At 40.3% G+C, this 24,331-nt stretch overlaps 1 protein-coding gene across 1 annotated transcript in view; it reads right to left on the bottom strand.

The window, feature by feature from the left end:
* The window catches only part of CDH4 (cadherin 4), a 536,732-nt gene that overhangs the window by 238,383 nt on the left and 274,018 nt on the right, over nucleotides 1–24,331 (bottom strand). The window lies entirely within an intron of this gene.

Raw genomic sequence — 24,331 nt, 5'->3', positions numbered from 1 at the left:
ATTATTTTTTCTGCAGTTCTAATTATCCTCTGAAGTCTGTGTTTTTCTTGTTGAGTTGCAGAACCGAACCAGACCATTATCTATTTAATAATTTCCAAACATGTATAATTTTATTTACAAGTTTATTTGCTTATGTTATTGTTTCAATTTTAATAATTAATTTTATTTATTCATAATGAATGTGCTTGCATCGTTTATTATTAAAAATAAAATATAGATATATTTTATTTTTGATTTTAAATTTCATTTAAGGATGGAAAAATCAAAAAAGAGGAAATGCCATGTCAACGATAAATTGAATAAGGAATTTCCATTCCTCATATCAAAGAAGGATAACATTGTTTTCTGCAATATTTGCAGCAAAGAATTTTGTATTGCAGTTGGGGGCAGAGCAACTATTACGAAACACTTGACCACCATGAATACTCATTTAAATAATAATTAATAGGCCTGTAAGTATAATTACAATATAAAATGTTATTGTTACAAATGTTTTTTTTATTATGCATTTATAATATTATAGTGTATTCTGTATTATTGTTGCAATGAATAAAATGTTTCTTTTATTTACGATTTTTTTTCCTCCCATTTATTTGTGTCCTCCTTCTCATTGTAAAAAAGTTGGTCACCTTATGTTTATACCAATAATGCTGTCAGAATTCTAACCCCTCAATCAGAAATAACACCTAAACAAAATGGAGGCATGTTCAAAATAAAATTATTTTTCCCCCTCTTGTTATATTTGTCAGCCCTGGAATCCATCTTTTTCTTCAGGGCTGCCACACTTAGCACTGTGCCAATATGACATCTTAATGAAATGAGTTGAACTTTAAGGAACTTCTAGCCTCTGAGTCTTTTTTCGTTGTGGATGTTACTTGGAACCCTGACAATAGTTTCTAATTCCTAAAAAACCCCGAGAGTTTTGACTTCATCCGTAGTTTCTTAAACCAGACAATACTTTTTTCATCCCATGGCATGTATTTTCTATAGAAAAGAAAACAATCCTACAAAACAAAATAAATCTGCCATTCCTGCTTCCAGCAAAAGTGAGGAAATAAATAGGTGGGTTAAGATGTAACTGTGTCAACCTTCAGCTCTTACCATTTGACAAATTGAAGTTAATTTTCAGAGGGGCCATTTAAAGGAGTTCTTAGTTCAGGCAGAGCTATTTTGGGAAGGGGATCTAGATACAAGGCAGAAATAAATGATCTGCTGTTAGCCCAGCTTGCCACCAGAAAGCTGTTTGAATGAATATTGTAGGGACAAGCAACTGAAATCTAACACTTCACAACACTGGGCCCTATTCTAACAAAATGAAATTCAATGTAGAGAAAAGTAAAGTCTTATACTTAGGTAAGAAAAAACAAAAGCACACATATAAACTTGGGGAAACCAGGCCTATTATCAGTGAATGTGAGAGGGATCTTGGAGTTTTAGTGGACAACCAGCTAAATATGAGCCAGCAGTGTGCAACAGCAGCTAAAAAAGCCAACACAATCCTAAATTGCATTAATAGAAGGATACAATCAAGATCAAGTGAGGTACTAATACCACTCTATAAAGCCTTAGTAAGACCACACCTAGCGTACTGTATCCAGTTTTGGTCACCACACTATCAAAAAGGGTCCTTGAGTGGCTCAGACTGCTAAGACAGTCTGTTATTAACAGCAGCTGCTTGCAATTACTGCAGGTTCAAGTCCCACCAGGCCCAAGGTTGACTCAGCCTTCCATCCTTTATAAAGTAGGTAAAATGAGGACCCAGATTGTTGGGGGCAATAAGTTGACTTTGTATATAATATACAAATGGATGAAGACTATTGCTTGACATAGTGTAAGCTGCCCTGAGTCTTCGGAGAAGGGTGGGATATAAATGCAAATTAAAAAAAAAAGTTGTTGAGACTCTAGAAAAAGTGCAGAGGAGAGCAACCAGGATAATTAGGGGACTGGAGGCAAAAACATATGAAGAACAGTTGCAGGAACTGGGCATGGCTAGTCTAGTGAAGAGAAGGACCAGGGCAGACATGATAATAGTGTTCCAATACTTGAGGGGCTGCCATAGAGAGGAAGGGGTCAAGCTCTTTTCCAAAGCACCTGAGGGCCAAAAAGGAATAATGGATGGAAACTAATCAAGGAAAGATTCAACCTGGAAATGAGGAGGAACTTTCTGACAGTGAGAACAATCAACCAATGGAACAGAAGTTGCCTTCGGAAGTTGTGGGAGCTTTATCACTTGAGACTTTCAAGAAAAGATTGGACAGCCATTTGTCAGAAATGGTGTAGGGTCTCCTGCTTGAGTGGGGGGTTGGATTAGATGATCTATAACAGTGGTCACCAACCAGTAGTCTGTGGACCACTGGTGGTCCACGAGAAAATTTTGGTAGTCCGCAGAAAAATTATTTGCATTTTTTATATTACACTAAATACTATTTATCTTTTTAAAAAATTCATATTAGTGGTCCTCGGGATTTAAAATTATGAATGTAGTGGTCCCTGAGGTCTGAAAGGTTGGTGACCCCTGATCTATAAGGTCCCTTCCAACTCTGTTAATCTGTTATTATCTTTTAATATCTAGAAAACCCTAAACTGTGCTGAATTGGTAATTGTTACGAATGCTCAGAGTCGTATTTCTTATGTTGTAGAAAAAATGCATTATAATAATTAATGATAGAAAGGCATGTCTATACAGGTAGTCCCTGATTTACAACAGTTCATTTAGTGACCGTTTGAAGTTACAACGGCACTGAAGTGATTTATGAGCGTTTTTCACACTTTTTTTATTTTTTATTTTTATTTTTGTCACAACAGTAATGTCATAGATAAAACAGAATATCTTGAAGAATATATATATATATTCTTATATATTAAGATATATTATATATATCTTATATCTTATATATTAATATTAATTAATATTATATATTAATTAAAATTATGCATCAACTATATTAATTGGATATAATGAAGGGAACAATAGGACAGGAACGATAGGCACATTTGTGCTCTTATGCACGCCCCTTATAGTCCTCTCAGGAATGGGGTGAGGTCAATAGTAGACAGCTTTTGGTTGAAGATTTTGGGATTTTGAGTAGAGACTATGGAGTCAGGTAATGAGTTCCAAGCATTAACAACTCTGTTACAGAAGTCATATTTTCTGCAATCAAGTTTGAAGCGGTTGACATTTAGCTTGAATCTATTTTTTGCTCTTGTAATATTGCGATTGAAGCTGAAGTAGTCTTTTATAGGAAGGATATTGCAATAGATGATTTTGTGTGTTAAACACAGGTCATGTCGAAGTCGACGGAGTTGTAAGTTTTCTAATCCCAGGATTTCAAGTCTGTCGGTATAAGGTATTTTGTTGTTTTCGGAGGAGTGAAGAACTCTTCTAGTAAAATATTTCTGGACTCGTTCTATTGTGTTTATGTCAGAGATGTGGTATGGGTTCCAGACGGATGAGCTGTATTCAAGAACAGGTCTGGCAAATGTTTTGTATGCTCTAGTTAGTAGTGTAGAGTTTTTTGAAAAGAAGCTGCGTAAAATTAGGTTTACAATTCTTAGGGCCTTTTTTGCTATGTAGTTGCAGTGGGCTTTGGCATTAAGGTCATTAGATATGAGAACTCCAAGATCTTTGACAGGGTGGGGGTCGTCAGTTAGGTAATGTCCATCCAGTTTGTACTTGATGTTGGGGTTCTTTTTTCCAATATGTAAGACTGAGCATTTGCTGGTTGAGATTTGGAGTTGCCAAGTTTTAGACCAGTCAGAAATTAAGTCGAGGTCTTCTTGAAGGGTAGAAGTATTATTAGTGGTATTAAATAGTTTGACATCGTCAGCAAAGAGAACACAATAACTTGAGATTAAGTCACAGAGATCATTTATGTATAGTATGAAGAGTGTTGATCCAAGAACACTACCTTGGGGAACGCCACTTTTGACAGGAACAGGATTCGATATAGCGTTGCCAATTTTGACCACTTGTCTGTTTGACAGAAAGGCATTTATCCAATTGTGAAGTATGTCTGTGGTCATGTGATCAAAATTCAGCTGCTTAGCAACTCGCTCATATTTATCACGGTTGCATTGCCCTGGGGTCTTGTGAACCCCTTTTGCGACCTTTTGACATGCAAAGCCAATGGGGAAGCCAGATTCATTTAACAACCATGTCGCTAAGGTAACAACTGCAGTGATTCACTTAACAACTGTGGCGAGAAAGGTCTAACATGGGGCAAAATTCACTTAACAAAGGTCTCACTTAGCAACAGAAATGTTAGGTTCAATTGTGGTCATAAGATGAGGACTATCTGCGTTGTATTATAAAAGTCAATTGCAGATATCTCAATGCTCTTGAACATTAGAGGAACGTAATTGCAAGCACCAACATTTTGAACTGAATGGAAAACAGAAAATGCAAACCCATTCAAACCTTTTAAATGAGAACATTCAATAATGTATTACAGATGTTAAATGTGGAATATAGGGGAAATATTTTAATGAAGCTGCGCCTTGTTACTCATTGAGGTGAACATTAAGTAATGTTAAATATTATACTTTTTGTGGGGGTACGTGTCTGTGCATGTGTTTGAGGGCCTCAAGTGTGTTAAGTAACAGATAATGGAAATATTTTTAAATATACTTGTGGCATCGCTTCTGCGAATGAGTTAAATGAGAGATTTCTGAGATTAAATTCTCAAGTAGCCCTCTTGAATGTGCACTCAAATACATATTTCCATTTCGGCATGCATGCTCCAAGCTCTTAAGGCTGAGAATAATTACTTAATTCAAATGTGGACAAGTAACTTGTGTAATAATCAGCGAGGCTCAGCAATTCCTTCTTGACCAAAATGAATGCATGGATGAGCGCCAACAGTCAAGAGGGCAAATGGCAGTGTGAATGCTGGCTTGGGAGAAATCAAGTGAAAATGCAACTGCATTTATAGTAGGAGTTGGCTCGATGCTGAGACCCAAAGAAGTGGGCAGAGAAGAGCAACAAACATGGTAAAGGTCTGGAGGCTAAATCGTATAATGAATGGTTGAGGGAGCTAGCCTATTGAAGAGAATGATTGGGCGGACATGCTGACTATCTTCCAGTACTGAAGATTGTAGGTCAAAAGATTGTAGGTCAAAATTGTAGGTCAAAATTTAGACTTGTAGGTCATTTAGCCCAACTTCTGCTCAAGCAGGAGACCTTATGCCATCTCTGACAGATAGCTGTCCACTCTTCTTGAAAGCTTCCAGTGATGAAGCTCCTACAACTTATGAAGGCAAGCTGTTCCATGGGTTGATTGTTCTCACTGTCAGAAAATTTATCCTTATTTCTAGGTTGAATCTCTCCTTGATCAGTTTTCATCCATTACTCCTTGTCTGGCTTTCAGGTGTTTTGGAAAACAGATTGACACCCTTCCTCTCTGTGGTAGCCCCTCAAGTATTGGAACACTGCTATGATGTCTACCCTGGTCCTTCTCTTCACTAGACTAGCCATGCCCAGTTCCTGCAACCGTTCTTCATATGTTTTTGCCTCCAGAGGCAGAGAAAGAAGAGGTTGGTTGAGTTATTCTCCAAAGCACCAGAAGGTAGAACAAGAAGTAATGGGAAGAAGTTTGTTAAAGAAATATTTAAACTAGAATTAAGGATTATTATTTTTTGGGAAAGTGAGAACAATTAATCAGTGGAATAGCCTCCCTCCTGGAGTTGTGGGTGCGCCATCCTTGGAGTCTCAATGTGCCTTTTTCTTCAAAAGGCAACTGGATTTGAGGAAGAAGAAGAAAATATTTTGCTCCTCATCCATGAAGCTTCACCAGTTCCATTCCCCTGCCATAAAAATTGATGAGAAGCACAACTTTCTTCTTCTTCTTCTTCTTCTTCTTCTTCTTCTTCTTCTTCTTCTTCTTCTTCTTCTTCTTCTTCTTCTTCTTCTTCTTCTTCTTCTTCTTCTTCTTCTTCTTCTTCTTCTTCTTCTTCTTCTTCTGCACTACTATTAATCTTCTCATAGTTCCCATCACCAATCTCTTTCCACTTATGACTGTATCACTGTAACTTTGTTGCTGGCAATCCTTATGATTTATATTGATATATTGACCATCATTTGTGTTGTAAATGTTGTACCTTGATGAACGTATCTTTTCTTTTATGTATACTGAGAGCACATGCACCAAGACAAATTCCTTGTGTGCCCAATCACACTTGGCCAATAAAAAATTCTATTCTATTCTATTCTATTCTATTCTATTCTATTCTATTCTATTCTATTCTATTCTATTCTATTCTATTCTATTCTATCCTCCTCCTGCCTCTCCTGCACAGGATTGGACTAGAACTCTTCTGAGGTCCCTTCCAGACCTATACGTTCTATATTTTTCCCCTTGACATGTTTCCTGCTGCAAAATATTCATAATTCTATGGATTTATTATTCTGACTTCAGCTAATGGGAGATGAAATACCATCAAACATATAATGCAAAAGTGGGTGTCCATTTTTGCTTTTTATTATCAGGTTTTTTTCTTCCATCATGCTTCAATTATTTCATTCGATATTCTTCCCATCCAGTTTTTTTCCTCCCTTCTCCATACCCAGACCGAATTCCCCAGCTCTGGAGGATATTCTACCCTCATTTAGCTTTAAGACATGGCAGGTTTTATTCTCTTGGAAATCCCCCCCACCCCGGCATTCAATAATTTTGAGCTCATGCCAAAGCTTTCCGAGAATGAAACAATCAATTTGGAACTTGGGAGTCTCCTGTTTTTATTTATCCTTGCTTGGAATAGACCCCCACCAGGATTATATATTACAATATCTTTTTTTTTTTTAAAAAGGAACCAGAACTGCAGAAAAAACAATTGCTACCAACCTGCCTTCCATTGAGAACCTATATACTGCATGAGTCAAAAAGAGGGCTGTGAAAATATTTGCAGACCCCTCACATCCTGGACATAAACCGTTCCAACTCCTACCCTCAAAAAGACACCTTTTTAAACTGTCGGTTTGCCCAAACTGGTAACTAACTACCAGTTCGCCCGAACCAGTAGCTAACTACCGGCTTGCCCGAACCGATAGCTTATTTTTTTTTTTACTATCAGTTCTCCTGAACTGGTAGTTTTTATCACTACCAGTTTGCCTGAACCGGAGCAAACCAGTAGCATTTCACCCCTGGCTTTAAGACATAATTATAGGTATACAAAAAGGTAACACTCTTACTACAAAGTGGCATAAAACTCATCATTGAACATAAACTTACTTCCAAGATGAACTATAGAAAAATAGTGAGAAAATGCCATTGTCATGACAAATGAAGAGTGGGACCAAATTAAAGCTTGACCATTCTCTCTTCTCCATGATATAAGGATGGTTCAAGTATAACAAAAGCTATTGAAGTGATATGGGGAATCTAAATATTAAATCAGAAAAAAAAAACCACATTCCAGGTATTAAATTTTAGTCTCATAAAGTTTCGGGGTTCAGTTTGAAACTTTACTTGCCGTTGTATTACATGAAGAGCACCTGATAAGGTAGCTATTGTGGGCTCCTTGGAGTTGGTTGTTTTCTTGTAGACGTTTCCTTACCCAACTAGATAACATCATCAATGCTAAAAGGGAGTGAGATTTGTTCTCTGTTTATATACAAGTGGCTTGCCCTGCTATGTTGGTGGCAACGTTCTTGGTAGTTCCTTGATTAGGATATTCGTGGTTCCTGGATTGGGGTATTGTTTAATAGTAATAATAATAACAGAGTTGGAAGGGACCTTGGAGGTCTTCTAGTCCAACCCTTTGCCCAGACAGGAAACCCTACACTGCTTGATGGACTGATATTAAGATAGCTACTCCTGGGACAGCCCAGGTTTATACAAACACCTGTCAAGCAGAATTTTTCTCTCTTGATCAGTGACATTGAACAGACAAAGGAGACTACTTATGGAATATAAAAGGCTGGATTAAACAAATATTATAAATACAGATTGCAGAGACTATCTCCAGATCTTAAGCATCGATGACACAAATGACTTTGGCATCCACTTACTCAGATAAACAAAACTCCTTGCATGCAAAAAAACCCAGAGCTTATTTAATGTAGACAGAATCCGGATGTGCACATAAAACACAGGCACACATTCACAAATTCAGCTTAGCACGTTCAAACATGTTTCCCTGCCTAATTTTAGCACAGGCTCTCACCACAAGAATTCATTTGCATGATCATAACGAGTACTAAAAATCCAGGGAAAACCACTATATGCACTAGGTGCCCCATAGGAAATGTCCCAGTGTTTAAGGAAATACCCAGTGTTTAAGGAAATCCTAGAAAGAGTGCAGAGAAGACCAACAAAGATGATTAGGAGACTGGTGGCTAAAATGTATAAAGAACAGTTGCTGGAACTGGGCAGTCTAGTTCAGGGGTCTCCAACCTTGGTCCCTTTAAGACTTGCGGACTTCAACTCCCAGAGTCCCTCAGCCAGCAAAGCTGGCTGAGGGACTCTGGGAGTTGAAGTCCACAAGTCTTAAAGGGACCAAGGTTGGAGACCCCTGGTCTAGTTCCTGTTTGTCAGGAACAAACACTGAGTTTACCTGGTGTTTCTTTGAATCCTGGCATCCTCCCAACGGGCTTGATTTATTGCTGTGCTACTTTACTTCTGGAATTCCTTATTTTACTTGCCCTGCCGGATTAATTACCTCGTCTTGCCTTTGGAGTTTTTGTTAAAAGTTTTCTGTTTAAAACATTTGGGACTGAAGTATTGTCAGCCATTGCAGGTTGGTGGAAGAGCTGTCTCCAGGCCGGAGAGTTGAAAGGGATATTGGGGGCACAGTTGGTTGATAATAAAGGGACTCATATCGGTTCTCTGGCTGTGTTGTCTTTGTGTCACACCCTGAGTCATCACACAATGGATGGAAACTAATCAAGGAGAGAAGCAACCTAGAACTAAGCAGAAATTTCCTGACAGTTAGAACAATTAATCAATGGAACAACTTGCCTCCAGAAATTGGGAATGGAAGTTTTTAAGAAGAGACTGGACAATCATTTGACTGAAATAATATAAGGTTCCCAAGGTGCTTTCCAATTCTGTTATATTTTTTGCATGCCTAGATAAGGTAACGGCTGAATATGGATGTGCGGGTAGATGCATATAGGCGACAAATAGAAAACATGGATCTAGTTTTTCTCCCTGTCTCATGATGTTAGAATTTGGAATCCCCCATTGAAACTAATGGCTCATTATGGGATACGTCTAAGGGTTGAAAGGATTTGATTAAAAGAGGTAGTGCAAGAGAGCTTTCCAATCCCCCCTATTTTATTCAAACTATCGCTAAAACCCATTAAAACCACTTTCATTTTTCCAGCCTCACGCTTTTGCACGTGTAATTTACAGCTCCTAATTGCTCTGCATACTAAATGGACATTTCCCCATCCCCTTGAAATAAGACTGCATTTCCAAAGTATGAGTGAGAGCGTTTTTGCAAAAAACTTTCATCCTCTTCACCAACACCGCCACCATCATTACGTGTTAGCAATCCAGTGAAGTCCTCCTTTACAGAGAACAGAATTAAATTGGAATTCAGTGTTGTTGGATGGTATTAAAGGGGGACTGGATGAATTCAGATCAAATTGAGATGTCAATGGCTCCTAATCTTGATGGGCCACGTGCCATGTCCTGGCACAGAACGTTGGATTAATTGGCTATTGACTGAAATCAGCAGGACTATTAAGTTTTTTACGAAATGGGCATTTTTTCGTGGATGAAATTCTCGCCTTGCCCCTGAAAGGAACTGTGTGTGTGTGTGTGTGTGTGTGTGTGTGTGTGTGTGTGTGTGTGTAAATGTTGATTTATTGAACTTCCCAAATGAAAGGGAGGGAAAGTGTGCTATATCTTGCACAAAAAGAGATTCTACCGTCTGTAAATTTTGGTGCAGCAGAAGGATGCATAGAGGACCAAATGCTTCTCTAATGCATGATGCCAAAATCTTCCTTTGGTCTTTCTCTGGTCATCCTTTTTATTTGAACTAAAACCATCTCCTGCAATAACATTGGCCCTGTGTTTTGTGAAGAAAACAAATCCTTGGGAGAGTGGAGGAATAGAAATATAGAAGGAATATATATATATATATTCTTGAAGACAGGGTTTTTTTTAAGTGTATGGCAGGTGTTAGCCAGGGATCACCAAAGTGGCTGCCTGCCTCTGTGAAAGAAATTTTTTTGGGCGGTGTTATCTTATCTGAGAGACACCTGAATGCCAGTAGAATTGAACTGTCCCTACGTAGAATTGAACCGCTGAGCTGTCAACCTCAGCAGAGGGCTGGCTCAGCATCTTACCACATCAGCCACCGTGGCCCCGTTGAAGACAGTTAACTATAGGAGATGACCAGTGGTGGGATGCTTCCGGTTTAACAACCGGTTCGGTGATCGCACGCATGTGCGTGCATAGTTTTACAAATACTAACCTTCTGTGTTACCACTTGGGAGTAACACAGCTGAGGCACAGAAATCTGCTCTGTTGCACCAACCAGCTGACGTAAGTAAAGCGCAGGGGTGGGTGGGCCGACCTGATGCTCGGAGCGAACCAGTTTGTTCCCAGCTGATTGCCAGAGCTACTGGTTCAACCGAACCAGTCTAAACCAATAGAATCCCACCCCTGGAGATCAGAGGTGGGTGTTGTGCCTCGTCTGCTTTCCCCGCAGCCGGGGCCTTCTTATCTGCTTCCGAACGCTGAGGAATGTCCTAGCATGCCTCCCGGCCCCAGCCCTGGCTCCATGCCCAGGCAAACGGAGCAACTAGACCCCTCCCCCTCCCCCACAGCATGTGAGCCTGAGGAAGGTCAATTACCAACAGCTGCAGACTGGAGTGACCCTCGCTTCAGGAGAATTGATAAGCGGCATCAACAGAAGGAAGGGAGGGGCAGGCCGGGATAAGTGCTGAGTCATGGAGCCACACCCCATGGCCTATATAAAAGATCTGCTTTCTGGCATTCTCTGAGTCAGGCAAAGTCTACCTTATTTTGCTGAAATCACTTTCTGGTCTCCTGCCTGCCTTGAGAACTTTGCTAGTCATGCCTGATTCGGATTTCCCTGACCCAGCCGTCAGCGGAGGAGTGGGATACGACAGTGGATTTCAGCAGGTTTTGACCTGTTCTGGAGAACCGGTAGTGGAAATTTTGAATAGTTTGGAAAACCGGTAGTAAAAATTCTTATTGGCCCTACCCCCATCCGACATTGTCAGCCACCTAGCTAAATCTAAAGACTAACACAACACACAGTGTCAGAAATGGAATTGTTGTCTTTTTAAACAAGTCTTTTTAAAATTGTTGTCTTGTAAAGCCTATGCTTCACCACACCATATTTAACAATGTTAGAAGATGGTTACAGATTCCTACTGCCATGGGGAAAGTGTGATAAACCTTCATACATAACATTTTTACATTTCCGCCTCTATAGTTTTTATTTTTTAAATAAATCTAGCGTTTATTTAGCCTCTTTGTATACCGTTGTAATCAGGGAATGACTCCTCGTGTATTAGCCTGTGTGATGCATCATTCATGTATCATGTTGTTACTTCCTCATACAGTTCATTTCAAATGTAAACCGTATGAATTAGTCTTTCTGGTAATTTCTTTTTATTCCTTCCATTTTTCTTAACCTTGCGGGTTCCTTAAAAACTGTGAAGCTTCCCCCCCCCCCAGCCTGCTCTTCTGATTTTTCCTCTTTTCACCAACAACTGGGAACAAAAAATGCGCTGCATTGTAAGAGACGATGGGGTGACCATCTTCGCAATATATAATATTTTCCCTGAAGGCGAGCGTCTTGAGAAATATATAGCATCTTTGCCATTGAAAAAAATAAACAGGACTGGAGGTGGGGGGTGAGGGGAAGCTAAAGAAACCTTCTGTGATTTTCTCAAGCACTTACAAGATTTTATTTAAGTGACACAAGATGTCAGGGAATGGAAAGCAAACAAGTTTTAAATTGCAAGAGATCAAAGAACGAAGATGGCACGCATATTATGAACAACCAGTTAGAGCACGGAAAGAGTTCAGGCAGATCAGTGTTCGGATTTCATGCTCCCACCATCACTCATACAGAAGTGGCTTTGAGGTGTTTCAGGACAAGCTGTTTGTACATAAAAAGGAGGCAAATCCCACTCCTCTCTAGAACTGATGATATTACCTAGTTGGGTCATGAAACATCTGCAAGAGAACACCCAAGCTCAGAGAGCACCAAGGACCCCACAGTTCAACCCTGAGTTACAATGACTCTCTTCTAAGTTAATCGTTCGGTACACTGAGACCAGGATCCTGATCTCCCTCATAGCCAAAGAAGACTGAGGTGTGGGAGAACAAGCCACAGGTTGGATGGAAGGAGAGGTTCCATGGGAAACCAGTTGAAACAATTGGAACCTAGATTGGAGCCTCAACAGCACACAAAGAAAGCAAGCAGATTAATGTTTGCATTTTATGTTCTCATCACCCAACCAGAAGTGGTTCCCCCTCTTATCCTGCCCCCAAACCCTGCAGAAAGGCAACATAGCAGAGGTGGGTTTCAGCAGGTTCTGATCAGTTCTGGAAAACCGGTAGTGGAAATTTTGAGTAGTTCGGAGAACCGGTAGTAAAAATTCTGACTGGCCCCACCCCCATCTATTCTCTGTCTCCCAAATCCCAGGTGATCGGGAGGAAATGGGGATTTTGCAGTAACCTTCCCCTGGAGTAGAGTGGGAATGGAGATTTTACAGTATCCTTCCCCTGCCATGCCCACCAAGCTATGCCCACCAAGCCATGTTCACGCCCACCAAGCCACACCCACAGTCCCAACTGTGGTTGTTAAGGAAGGAGTATCTGTACTATGGTTACTCTGGCTAACTGGCTGTTCTGAGATACAATATGAGGATAGCAAGCTGATTTAGTTCAAGGCAGGGATATACAAATGTTTTCACAAATGTTTTCATTCATTTGGCCTTTGAATTATGTGCCATAATCCCAAGATAGGAGAGAGTAGAACAAAACCTTGATTTAATTTAACTCCAATTTAAATATAATTACCATTCAGTAGACTGGATGTAAAACCATCAGTGAGAGATATTTTCACGGATTTAATGATTTTATCCTTTGGACACAATTAAAAAAAATGCAATTTAGCAATAAACTGTCCTTTGGGGCTGCTTCCCCCAGAGATTTGGGGAGGGGGGGAATCACAGTGCAATTCAGACCCCTAGATTGTGTGTTTTGCACTTCTAAATTAGCAAAATTATTTGGCCAATTAGTTCTTTTATAATTTTACAAGAAAAAATACAGTTAAAAAATACAAAGGAACAAGATAAATTGAGTAAATTGTAATTGTCTCAATACACTGGATTTTATTTTATTTTTATTTTAGGAATAGGAATAGGAAGTAAAAAGTAAAGGAGTCCCTGCAAATTTTACTCTGCTAGTTGTTGCAGACTTTAGGGTTCGGTGCTTATCTCTGTTTCAAGGCCCTTGAGCCAGTGCTGTCGGAAGACATTTCCGTGGTCATGTGGCCAGCATGACATGTTTCCTGCCTGGGCAGGGGGTTGGACTAGAAGACCTCCAAGGTCCCTTCCAACTCTTTTATTATGTATTATGTACATCACTGAGTGATGTTACCTTGCCACTGAAGTGGTACCTATTTATTTACTTGCATTTGCATGTTTTCAAACTGCTGGGTTGGCAGGAGCTGAGGCAAGGACAGGAGCTCGCTCTATGCATGGCATTCTATGCATGGTCTTGAACCCAGCCAGGCTGCTGGCTTTCCAGCCTAAAAGCCCAGCACCTTAACCACTGAGCCACTGTGCCACCCCTAGGAATAGGAAGAGAAAATGCCAAATCATATAGAACTTATATAGCACCAGAGAACAATTTTGAAAAGTTGTACTATAAAATGTTGATCTTGCTTTTTGTTTCCTAATTTAAAGAGCACCGAAGAAAAGTTATTTGGTCGCGCAAAGATTGGCCTTCAGCCAGAGGTTCAGCAATGCCATCATGTATTAAGCACATCGCAAATGAGGCCTCGCTTCAGCATTGTGGATAATGCTGGCATACATTTGAACTTTTAAAATGCTTCGCTATGCAGAATGGCTGCAATTCCCTTTAATGAGACCAAGAAAACATACCCTAAGCATTGTTTTAGAAGGGTGTCCTACTATTTTCTTTCTTTATGGCCATATTTGAACTTCTTAAATGCTGGTGAGCAGTCCTCTCTGATCATCCCTCTTGCTTAGAGCTGAAGCGGTGGGATAGTTTTTCTTATTTAATTAGACAAAGGGGAGGCATGGTGTTGTTCTACTGCATCTTAACCACCCAGCAGAGGACAGATTTTCAGGATGTCACTGATCAATATATCCATGAATATTGGGATGGTCTCTTGAGTTACAAAATTAGTTTTGCCTCATTCATGATTGGATTTCCCCCACAGATTCCCCTTGCTCTTTTTCTTGAGTTTTGGTAAGCTATAACATTTGATAATGATCTTTTTGTCTGGTCAAGAGGGTTATTTTTCTAGTGTATGATCACCCTGCATAGATTAGCTATTTTCAATGATAAATAACTCAGTGCATATGAAGGCCAATACCAACTAAAGAATTGGCAGCTGTGATTTCACATTTTTTGTGTACGTAATAATAATAATAAAAATTGGAAACTTTGCAGAAATTTGGATTTTGATGTACTGGGATCATCAAGTTGAGAAGGTTTCGGAAAATAAATGGGCTAAGATCTTACGGGACTTTAAAACTCAAATAGACAATGGGCTGGGAAGTGGCTCAACAGGCTAATGCAGTCTGTTATTAACACACAGCTGCCTGCAATTACAATTACTGCAGGCTCGAGTCCCACTAGGCCCAAGGTTGACTCAGCCTTCCATCCTTTATAAGGTAGGTAAAATGAGGACCCAGATTGTTGGTGGGGGGGCAATACAAGTTGACTTTGTATATAATATACAAATGGATGAGACTATTGCCTTACACAATGTAAGCCGCCCTGAGTCTTCGGAGAAGGGCGGGATATAAATTCAAATAAAAAAAAATGTGCTTTGTTCATAACATATCTGATATAACATCCACTCAAAAAGAAAGAAAGTCTGGTTCATTGATATTGCTCTACTGTCTGATGCTAGGTGTCAGGCCTGCTTCAGGTAAGTCTCTTAGGAAAGAAACACCCTCGACTCCTTTTGGTTGGAGTAACAATCTGGAACTGAACACACTCAAAACCGTAGAAATGGTGGTAGACTTTAGGAAAAACCCTTCCATACTTCCACCTCTCACAATACTTGACAACACAGTATCAACAGTAGAAACCTTCAAATTTCTGGGTTCTATCATATCGCAAGATCTAAAATGGACAGCTAACATCAAAAACATCATTAAAAAAGGACAACAAAGAATGTTCTTTCTGCGCCAACTCAGTAAGCTCAAACTGCCCAAGGAGCTGCTGATCCAATTCTACAGAGGAATTATTGAGTCTGTCATTTGCACCTCTATAACTGTCTGGTTCGGTTCTGCAACCCAACAAGAAAAACACAGACTTCAGAGGATAATTAGAACTGCAGAAAAAATAATTGCTACCAACCTGCCTTCCATTGAGGACCTGTATACTGCACGAATCAAGAAGAGGGCCGTGAAAATATTTGCAGATCCCTCGCATCCTGGACATAAACTGTTTCAACTCCTACCCTCAAAACGACGCTATAGAGCACTGCACACCAGAACAACTAGACACAAGAACAGTTTTTTCCCGAAGGCCATCACTCTGCTAAACAAATAATTCCCTCAACACTGTCAGACTATTTACTGAATCTGCACTACTATTAATCTTCTCATAGTTCCCATCACCAATCTCTTTCCACTTATGACTGTATGACTATAACTTGTTGCTGGCAATCCTTATGATTTATATTGATATATTGACCATCAATTGTGTTGTAAATGTTGTACCTTGATGAACGTATCTTTTCTTTTATGTACACTGAGAGCATATGCACCAAGACAAATTCCTTGTGTGTCCAATCACACTTGGCCAATAAAATTCTATTCTATTCTATTCTATTCTATTTTACTAAAGAATATGGCTGCAGCAAAGTCAGGCTAGAAATAAGTTTTCCTGCACAAAAAAGTTACAAATTGTACCCCTCATTCCAGCCCTGCCCCCAGTTTGCCTTTAGCCAATAAGGTGCCCTATAGGTATTTTGAGAAATGCTGCAATGTTTGGGTTAGTCCACATTCCACGTGCATGGCCTTGGGTGCTGGTACAAATAGGTTCTGTGCATCTCTGGTCTTCATCACACGGTCATCCCCTCTCTCTGTTTCCCATTGCATACCCATATGCCCATTTGTTCACTCCATATCTCCCCTTTCAGCCTTTGATGGCAGGATGCCAACAAGGCGCCAAGCTGAACACGGCATACCTGACACTAGGCTTGGAAAAAAAGCAATTGGATAAAAATAACAAAATACCGCATTTGCAGACTCAAGTCAAAAACCTATAGAAACAGATGTGTTGTTATATTAATAGTGCTGGGATCCCTCATAGCAATACTTAAAAAACTCCCTTGATCTCTGGAAATATTGAATTTATCGGACCTGAACATCCTAATTTTAGGAACACCTCCCCACACCTTGGAACTGCCTACATTCTTAGACACTATCTTAATAATTCTTGGTTAGAACTTGACGTTAAGTTTCCACCAGTCTTAGACCGTGAAACCCACTGCAATCTATAACACCTGGAGACAGCAGAATAGAAGAGAAAGAACTAGAGAAAATCAGACAATACAAAGACCTGCAAATAGAAATAATAATAATAATAACAATAACAGCAACAACAATGAGTTGGAAGGGACCTTGGACGTCTTCTAGTCCAACCCTCCGCCCAGGCAGGAAACCCTACACCACTTCAAACAAATGGTTATCCAACATCTTCTTAAAAATTTCCAGTGTTGGAGCAGTCACAACTTCTGGAGGCAAGTTGTTCCACTGATTATTTGTTCTAACTGTCCGGAAGTTTCTCCTTAGTTCTAAGTTGCTTCTCTCCTTGATCAGTTTCCACCCATTGCTTCTTGTTCTACCCTCAGGTAGAATGACTGCAGCAAAAGAAATCCAAGATACTATCAATAGTAATAGGTAATAATAATAATAATAACAACAGAGTTGGAAGGGACCTTGGAGGCCTTCTAGTCCAACCCCCTGCCCAGGCAGGAAACCCTACACCATCTCAGTCAGATGGTTATCCAACATTTTCTTAAAAATTTCCAGTGTTGGAGCATTCACAACTTCTGCAGGCAAGTCGTTCCATTTATTAATTGTTCTAACTGTCAGGAAATTTCTCCTTAGTTCTAAGTTGCTTCTCTCCTTGATCAGTTTCCACCCATTGCTTCTTGTTCTACCCTCAGGTGCTTTGGAGAACAGCCCGACTCCCTCTTCTTTGTGGCAACCCCTGAGATATTGGAACACTGCTATGAACACACATGGTACCATGTGTGCAATCTCAAAACATCTGGAGCACCATTTGAACACCATCATCATTGATCTCCATTAGTCAATATCAAAAGGCAGCTTTACTTGGAAAACCTTACATCCTGTGACAATACCTTTCACACCATCAAACAACAATATCTGTCTATTTCAGGTTCTTGGAAAGGACTCCATAGGTAGATCAAAATTCCAAATCCACTCCAAACATCTGGCTGACTGCAATGAGCCATCATATCCTTTCCAAACCATTCTATTCCCTGCCACCTTGGTCAAATATTCCTTAATATGAGGCTACCAGAAGGTTAAATATGAAGACCTAGAATTTCAAGAAATGTAATCTTTTCCTATTGATCATCCACGTGCTTCAGGGCGAGCGTCAGTTTCCGTACCAGCGAGGAGAAAGTCAGTGATGAAGAGAAAGTCAGCTCCAAAATCAATTAAGATAGGACACAATTCCCCAAAGTTAAATGCTTTACATCGATTTCGGGGGGGAAATTAACATAGTCTGTTCATATCTGGCAAATAAGATAAAGAGAACCTGTCCTTGGTGGCATGGGAAGTTATAGAAAAGATTTGCTGACTCTAGCAATAAGTACCCAACCTGCACACATTCAGATCTAATTCTTTGCATTTTTCTGCACCTGTCCTGGTTTTTCTTTCTTAAAACGTGTTGCCCAGAATATGTTCAAGGACTCCAGGTGAGGCCTGAAGGAGGTAGAAGACAAAAGAACTTATACTTCTCATGAGTTTGAAACCAATTTCTATTGATGCAACCTAGAATGGCATTTATCTTTTTAGCAAGCATATCAGTGACTCAGGCATGTCATTCATAGGTAGTCCTCAACTTACAACTACCATATTTTTTGGAGCATGAGACACACTTTTTTTCTCTCCTCAAAGAGGCGGAAAATTTGGGTGCGTCTATGTCATGTCCCACTCCTCCGCTGACGGCCGGGTCAGGGAAATCCGAATCAGGCTTGCCTCTGCAGCTCTGCCCAAAGTCCTAGCAAAGTCCTCAGAGCAGGCAGGAGACCAGTAAGTAACTTCAGCAAGGTAAGTTCAACTTTGCCTGACTCAGAGACTGCCAGAAAGCAGATCCTTTATATAGGCCATGGGGTGTGGTTCCATGACTCAGCACTTATCCAGGCCTGCCCCTCCCTTCCTTCTGTTGCCTCCGCCTATAAAGTCTTCTGACGCGAGGGTCACTCCAATCGGCAGCTGTTGGTAATTGACCTTCCTCAGGCTCACATGCTGTGGAGGAGGGGGAGGGGTCTAGCTGCTCCATTTGCCTGGGCATGGAGCCAGGGCTGGGGCCGGGGGATGCTCCCTCCTCTGCAGCCTGCTTGGGCATGGAGCCAGGGCTGGGACCGGGAGGTGCCCCCTCCTCTTCAGCTTGTCTGGGCATGGAGCCAGGACTGGGGCCGGGAGGCATACATTCCTCCGTGTTCGGGAGCAGATAAGAAGGCCCCGGCTGCTGTGAGAGCGGACAAGACACAACAGTCTAATATTCCAAATGTAGCTTTTTGGAAGCTTTTTTCCAGCCCTAACAAGGCGCTAGCAAGTGAAGCGATCTCCGTGCTGTGCTTTTTTCCCCCCAGTGAAGCGATCTCCTACTCTCAGCTGTGAAGCTTTTTTTTCAGCCCTTAACAGGGCGCTAGCGAGTGATTTCCGCGCTTTGCCTGCTTTTCTCATTGCTTCCCTCTCCAAAGATCAATTGTGCTGTAGAAGTTTTTTATCTCCAAGCAGGGGATTAAAAACCAGGAAACTAATGTGCTGAAGCTGACCAGACTAAGAATGCTAGGCAGATGAATATCTGGTAGGCAGATTTTTTTCCCCTATTTTCCTCCCCAAAAACTAAGCTGCATCTTATACTCTGGTGTGTCTTATACTCCGAAAAATACTGTAATTTCTTTAGTGACTGTTTGAATTCAGTGCCATTTTAACTTTGAGTGTTCACTAAATGAACTGCTGTAAGTTGAGGACTACCTGTATACATGTTTGGGGAGAATAGCAAGGTGTAAAAAAGATATTGAGACTCTAGAACGAGTGCAGAGAAGGGCAACAAAGATGATTAGGGGACTGGAGACCAAAACATACAATGAACGGTTGCAGGAACTCGGTATGTCTAGTTTAATGAAAAGAAGGACTAGGGGAGACATGATAGCAGTGTTCCAATATCTCGGGGCTGCCCCAAAGAAGAGGGAGTCAAACTATTCTCCAAAGCACCTGAGGATAGAACAAGAAGCAATGGGTGGAAACTAATCAAGGAGAGAAGCAACTTAGAACTAAGGAGAAATTTCCTGACAGTTAGAACAATCAATAAGTGGAACAACTTGCCTGCAGAAGTTGTGAATGCTCCAACACTGGAAATTTTTAAGAAAATGTTGGATAGCCATTTGTCTGAAATGGTGTAGGGTTTGCTGCCTGGGCAGGGGTTGGACTAGAAGGCCTCCAAGGTCCCTTCCAACTCTGTTATTATGTAATGTAATGTTATGTTTGATTGCAAATAGAGATCAGCATATATTTCATTGGATATAGCACATTGTGTCGGGCCCAAGGAACCAAGAATGACACGTGTAAATGCTCAAAGCATTTTCTTTATTGCTGTTCGCCTAAAATAGACAGAATTGTGACAGACTGAAGCACTCTCTGCATAACTATTTGATAAATGCTGTGAAGAATTAAGAAGGATCTTTTCTGCGCTGCATCTTGCATAGCAAGGATTCAAGGCTGACGTTTCTCTTTTTACTCCCTCCTGTAAGTCGGTGCCAAATTCCATCACATATAGTGTGCTTAATGAAGTCAGTGAGGCTGTTGGTGCATCAGTGAGCTAATGGGGCAGGACTACACAGTCCATGGGGATTTGAAACAACAAAGAATCCATGAACATAGTTTCTTTTTAGGAAACAACTCTCTTCGGCTTTGCCAGAGTGATGTCTGCCTCCCACCAAATTTTCCAAGCCCATCAACATTTCTTGGTCTTCTAAAGATTTCAGGGCTGAGCTCAGTGGTGGAATTCAATTTTTTTTTTTACAACCGGTTCTGTGGGCGTGGCTTGGTGGATGTGACGTGGCTTGGTGGGCGTGGCAGGGGAAGGATACTGCAAAATCTCCATTCCCACCCCACCAGCCAGAGGTGATATTTTCCGGTTCTCCGAACTACTCAAAATTTCTGCTATCGGTTCGCCAGAACCTGTCAGAACCTGCTGAATAGCACCCCTGGCTAAGCTGGAAAATTCTATCTAGGAGAGTTTTTTTGTATTACTTCATCCCCCTTCCCCCAAATTCTCTTCCATACACAGTGGTATCTTAAGTGTTCCAATAATTTCTGCATTACTGAATGCAAAGAAGGCGACAGATAATTTTTAATGTGTTGCAGAGAAAGAGGGGGGGAAATTCAGGAAGAAATTATTTCCTCACTTCAGGGAAAATACCAATGTAAAGAAGTAGCACAAAATCATGCCAGAGGGAACCATTAAGCAGCAGAATGAATATTCATAGGAGGGATATGCTCTCTCTCTCTCTCTCTCTCTCTTTTTAGTAAATATTTAGGGTACATCTACATATTACGTACATTCAGGGAGTCAGCATGTCTCTTTTAAGGCTCATGGAGAAAGGCAGAATACTATGAACGTTTTAGAGATTCTTGAGATTATCACAAATAACAGAATAACGGAGCTGGAAGGGACCTTGAAGGACTTCTACTCCAACCCCCTGTTCAAGCAGGAGACCATATATACCATTTCAGACAAGTGATTGTCCAGTCTTTTCTTAAAAGCCTCCAGTGATGGGGTATCCATAACTTCTGGAGGCAGACCATTCCACTGGTGAATTGTTCTCACTGCCAGGAAACTTCTCCTTAGTTCTAGGTTGGTTTCCATCCATTCATTCGAGACAATGACGAATCCGCATATAGACGAGAGGTCGAACGACTAGCCTTGTGGTGCAACCAAAACAATCTGGAACTGAACACACTCAAAACCGTAGAAATGGTGGTAGACTTTAGGAGAAACCTTCCATACTTCCACCTCTCACAATACTAGACAACACAGTATCAACAGTAGAAACCTTCAAATTTCTAGGTTCTATCATATTGCAAGATCTAAAATGGACAGCTAACATCAAAAACATCATTAAAAAAGGACAACAAAGAATGATCTTTCTGCGACAACTCAGTAAGCTCAAACTGCCCAAGGAGCTGCTGATTCAGTTCTACAGAGGAATTATTGAGTCTGTCATTTGCACCTCTATAACTGTCTGGTTCGGTTCTGCAACCCAACAAGAAAAACACAGACTTCAGAGGATAATTAGAACTGTAGAAAAAATAATTGCTACCAACCTGCCTTCCATTGAGGACCTGTATATTGCACGAATCAAGAAGAGGGCCGTGAAAATATTTACAGACCCCTCGCATCCTGGACATAAACTGTTTCAACTCCTACCCTCAAAACGACGCTATAGAGCACTGCACACCGGAACAACTAGACACAAGAACAGTTTTTTCCCGAAGGCCATCACTCTGCTAAACAAATAATTCCATCAACACTGTCAAACTATGTACTGAATCTGCACTACTATTAATCATCTCATAGTTCCCATCACCAATCTCTTTCCACTTATGACTGTATGACTATAACTTGTTGCTGGCAATCCTTATGATTTATATTGATATATTGACCATCAATTGTGTTGTAAATGTTGTACTTTGATGAACGTATCTTTTCTTTTATGTACACTGAGAGCATATGCACCAAGACAAATTCCTTGTGTGTCCAATCACACTTGGCCAATAAAATTCCATTCTATTCTATTCTATTCTATTGTTTCTTGTCTTACCTTCTCCTTGCTTTGGAGAATAAGTCGACCCCCACTTCTTTGTGGACCAGAATTAAGAAGTAATTTAAGATCAGGATTTCTGTTGCTTAAGTAAGATGGTTGTTTGTAAGTCACACCCAATTTAATATTTTTTGGGGGCCTGGTTGTTAAGTGAATTACTGCAGTTGTTAAGCGAATCATGTGGTTGTTCAGCAAATCTGGCTTCTATCATTGATTTTGCTTGTTGGAAGACAACTGGGAAGATCATCAACAGTGATGCTGCAACCATCGCCGTAACTACATTCTCGTCGCGAAGTGCCTGAATTTTGATCCCATGACCATGGAAATGCTGCAATGGTTGTAAGCCATATTTTTCATTGTTACCGTAACTTCAAATGGTCAGCCCCAAAGGTGCTTTTTCAAGAGGCAACTGGACTTTCAGGTTTTTCTTTGAAGGCGTTTTGCTTCCCATCCAAGAAGCTTCTTCAAATCTGACCAGATGGTGAAGAAGCTTCTTGAATGAGAAATGAAACATCTTCAAAGAAGAACCAGAAAGTCCAGTTGCCTCTTGAAAAAAGCACCTATGGGACAACCATGACCTGGATGACTGAGAATCTCCATAGACATTCAAATGGTCAGATTTACTCAACAACTGCATAATTCACTTAACAACTGCAGTGGTTTGCTTTACAACCATGGCAAAAAAGGTTATAAAAATCGGGCACAAGTCACTGAGCCACCACCTCGTTCAGTGACAGAAATTCTAATTCTGGTTCTAATTGTCATCATAAGTCGAGGAAATCCTGTAGTATATTAAAATTTCTTGTTAAGAATAATGCATGTTGTCAATCCCTTGTAGAAATATTCTCAACTATGTTCCACAGAGGAGAATCCTTGGTTTTACTTGACCTTTCCTCCACGGTATGATTTACGTAATAGTTCATCTCATCCTGCTTTTTGATCAACGTGTAATTATGACAACTCCAATCTCCTATACAAATCCTGCTTATTTTACAACCAATGGTTGGCCTCTCTTTAAAGCTATGACAAGGGAGTGAGGCAATTTTCTGAGACCTCTGAAGGAGAGCAAAGATTTCAATCCTGAAATTTATTGGAAGAAGAAAGGAAATGATGATAATAAAACATTATAGCTAGTGAAAGGAAAGTTTTCTGACTTTGCTGCCCTGAGCAACATTCAGTGATGGCCAAAATGGGTGTAATTAACTCTTGAATCTTCCTCTTTCTCTTTTCTTTCTGTGAAAGAAAACCTACAATACACTTTTTATTTTATTTAAAAACAAAAGTGTTTTCAAAAAAGGGATATCTTGGAATGAAGAGATAACTAGTGAAGTTGTATTGTTATATCACATTAATAAATGATACCAAGCCATGCATTGTTGCTTTTATGATATAAGAAAGAAGTATAGCATTTTGAGCTTAGTGCCAAAATCTCCTGTATTGTTGTTTGCGAAAGTTAAAAAAGAAGAAACCCTCCTAAAAATAATATAAATATTCATAGTTCTCATAGCTTTGTTTCTTGGGGCTCACCATGTATCTTGATAGTTTCCCTCAACAGCTATCAAATGTCAAAACTCTGTGCCAACAAAGCAAAGAGAAAATTAGCAAATACTTAAGAGTTCTGATTTGTTTGAATGTTTAAGGAAAAGGTTAAGAATTCCATCCAGGATTTTGGCTTGCAAAGAACGCACATGGAGAACACACACACATACACAAACCTACCCAAGAGAATTAACATCTACTTTTGTGGGAGGGGGATGCAGTTATTCCTTTCTAAGAATAACAGAATTGGAAGGGACTTCGGTGGTCTCCTACTCCAATACCCTACTCAAGCAGGACACCTATACCAGGGGTCTCCAACCTTGGCAACTTTAAGACTTGTGGACTTCAACTCCCAGAATTCCTTAGCCAGCTTTGCTGGCTGAGGGATTCTGGAAGTTGAAGTCCACAAGTCTTAAAGTTGCCAAGGTTGGAGATCCCTGCCCTATACCATTCTGGACAAATAGCTGTCCAATCTCTTCTTAAAAACCTCTAGTGATGGAGGTAACAT

This window comes from Ahaetulla prasina, chromosome 3, assembly GCF_028640845.1.
Source record: "Ahaetulla prasina isolate Xishuangbanna chromosome 3, ASM2864084v1, whole genome shotgun sequence".
NCBI classification, from domain to species: Eukaryota; Metazoa; Chordata; class Lepidosauria; order Squamata; family Colubridae; genus Ahaetulla; species Ahaetulla prasina.
This window is presented reverse-complemented; position numbering and strand designations above follow the sequence as displayed.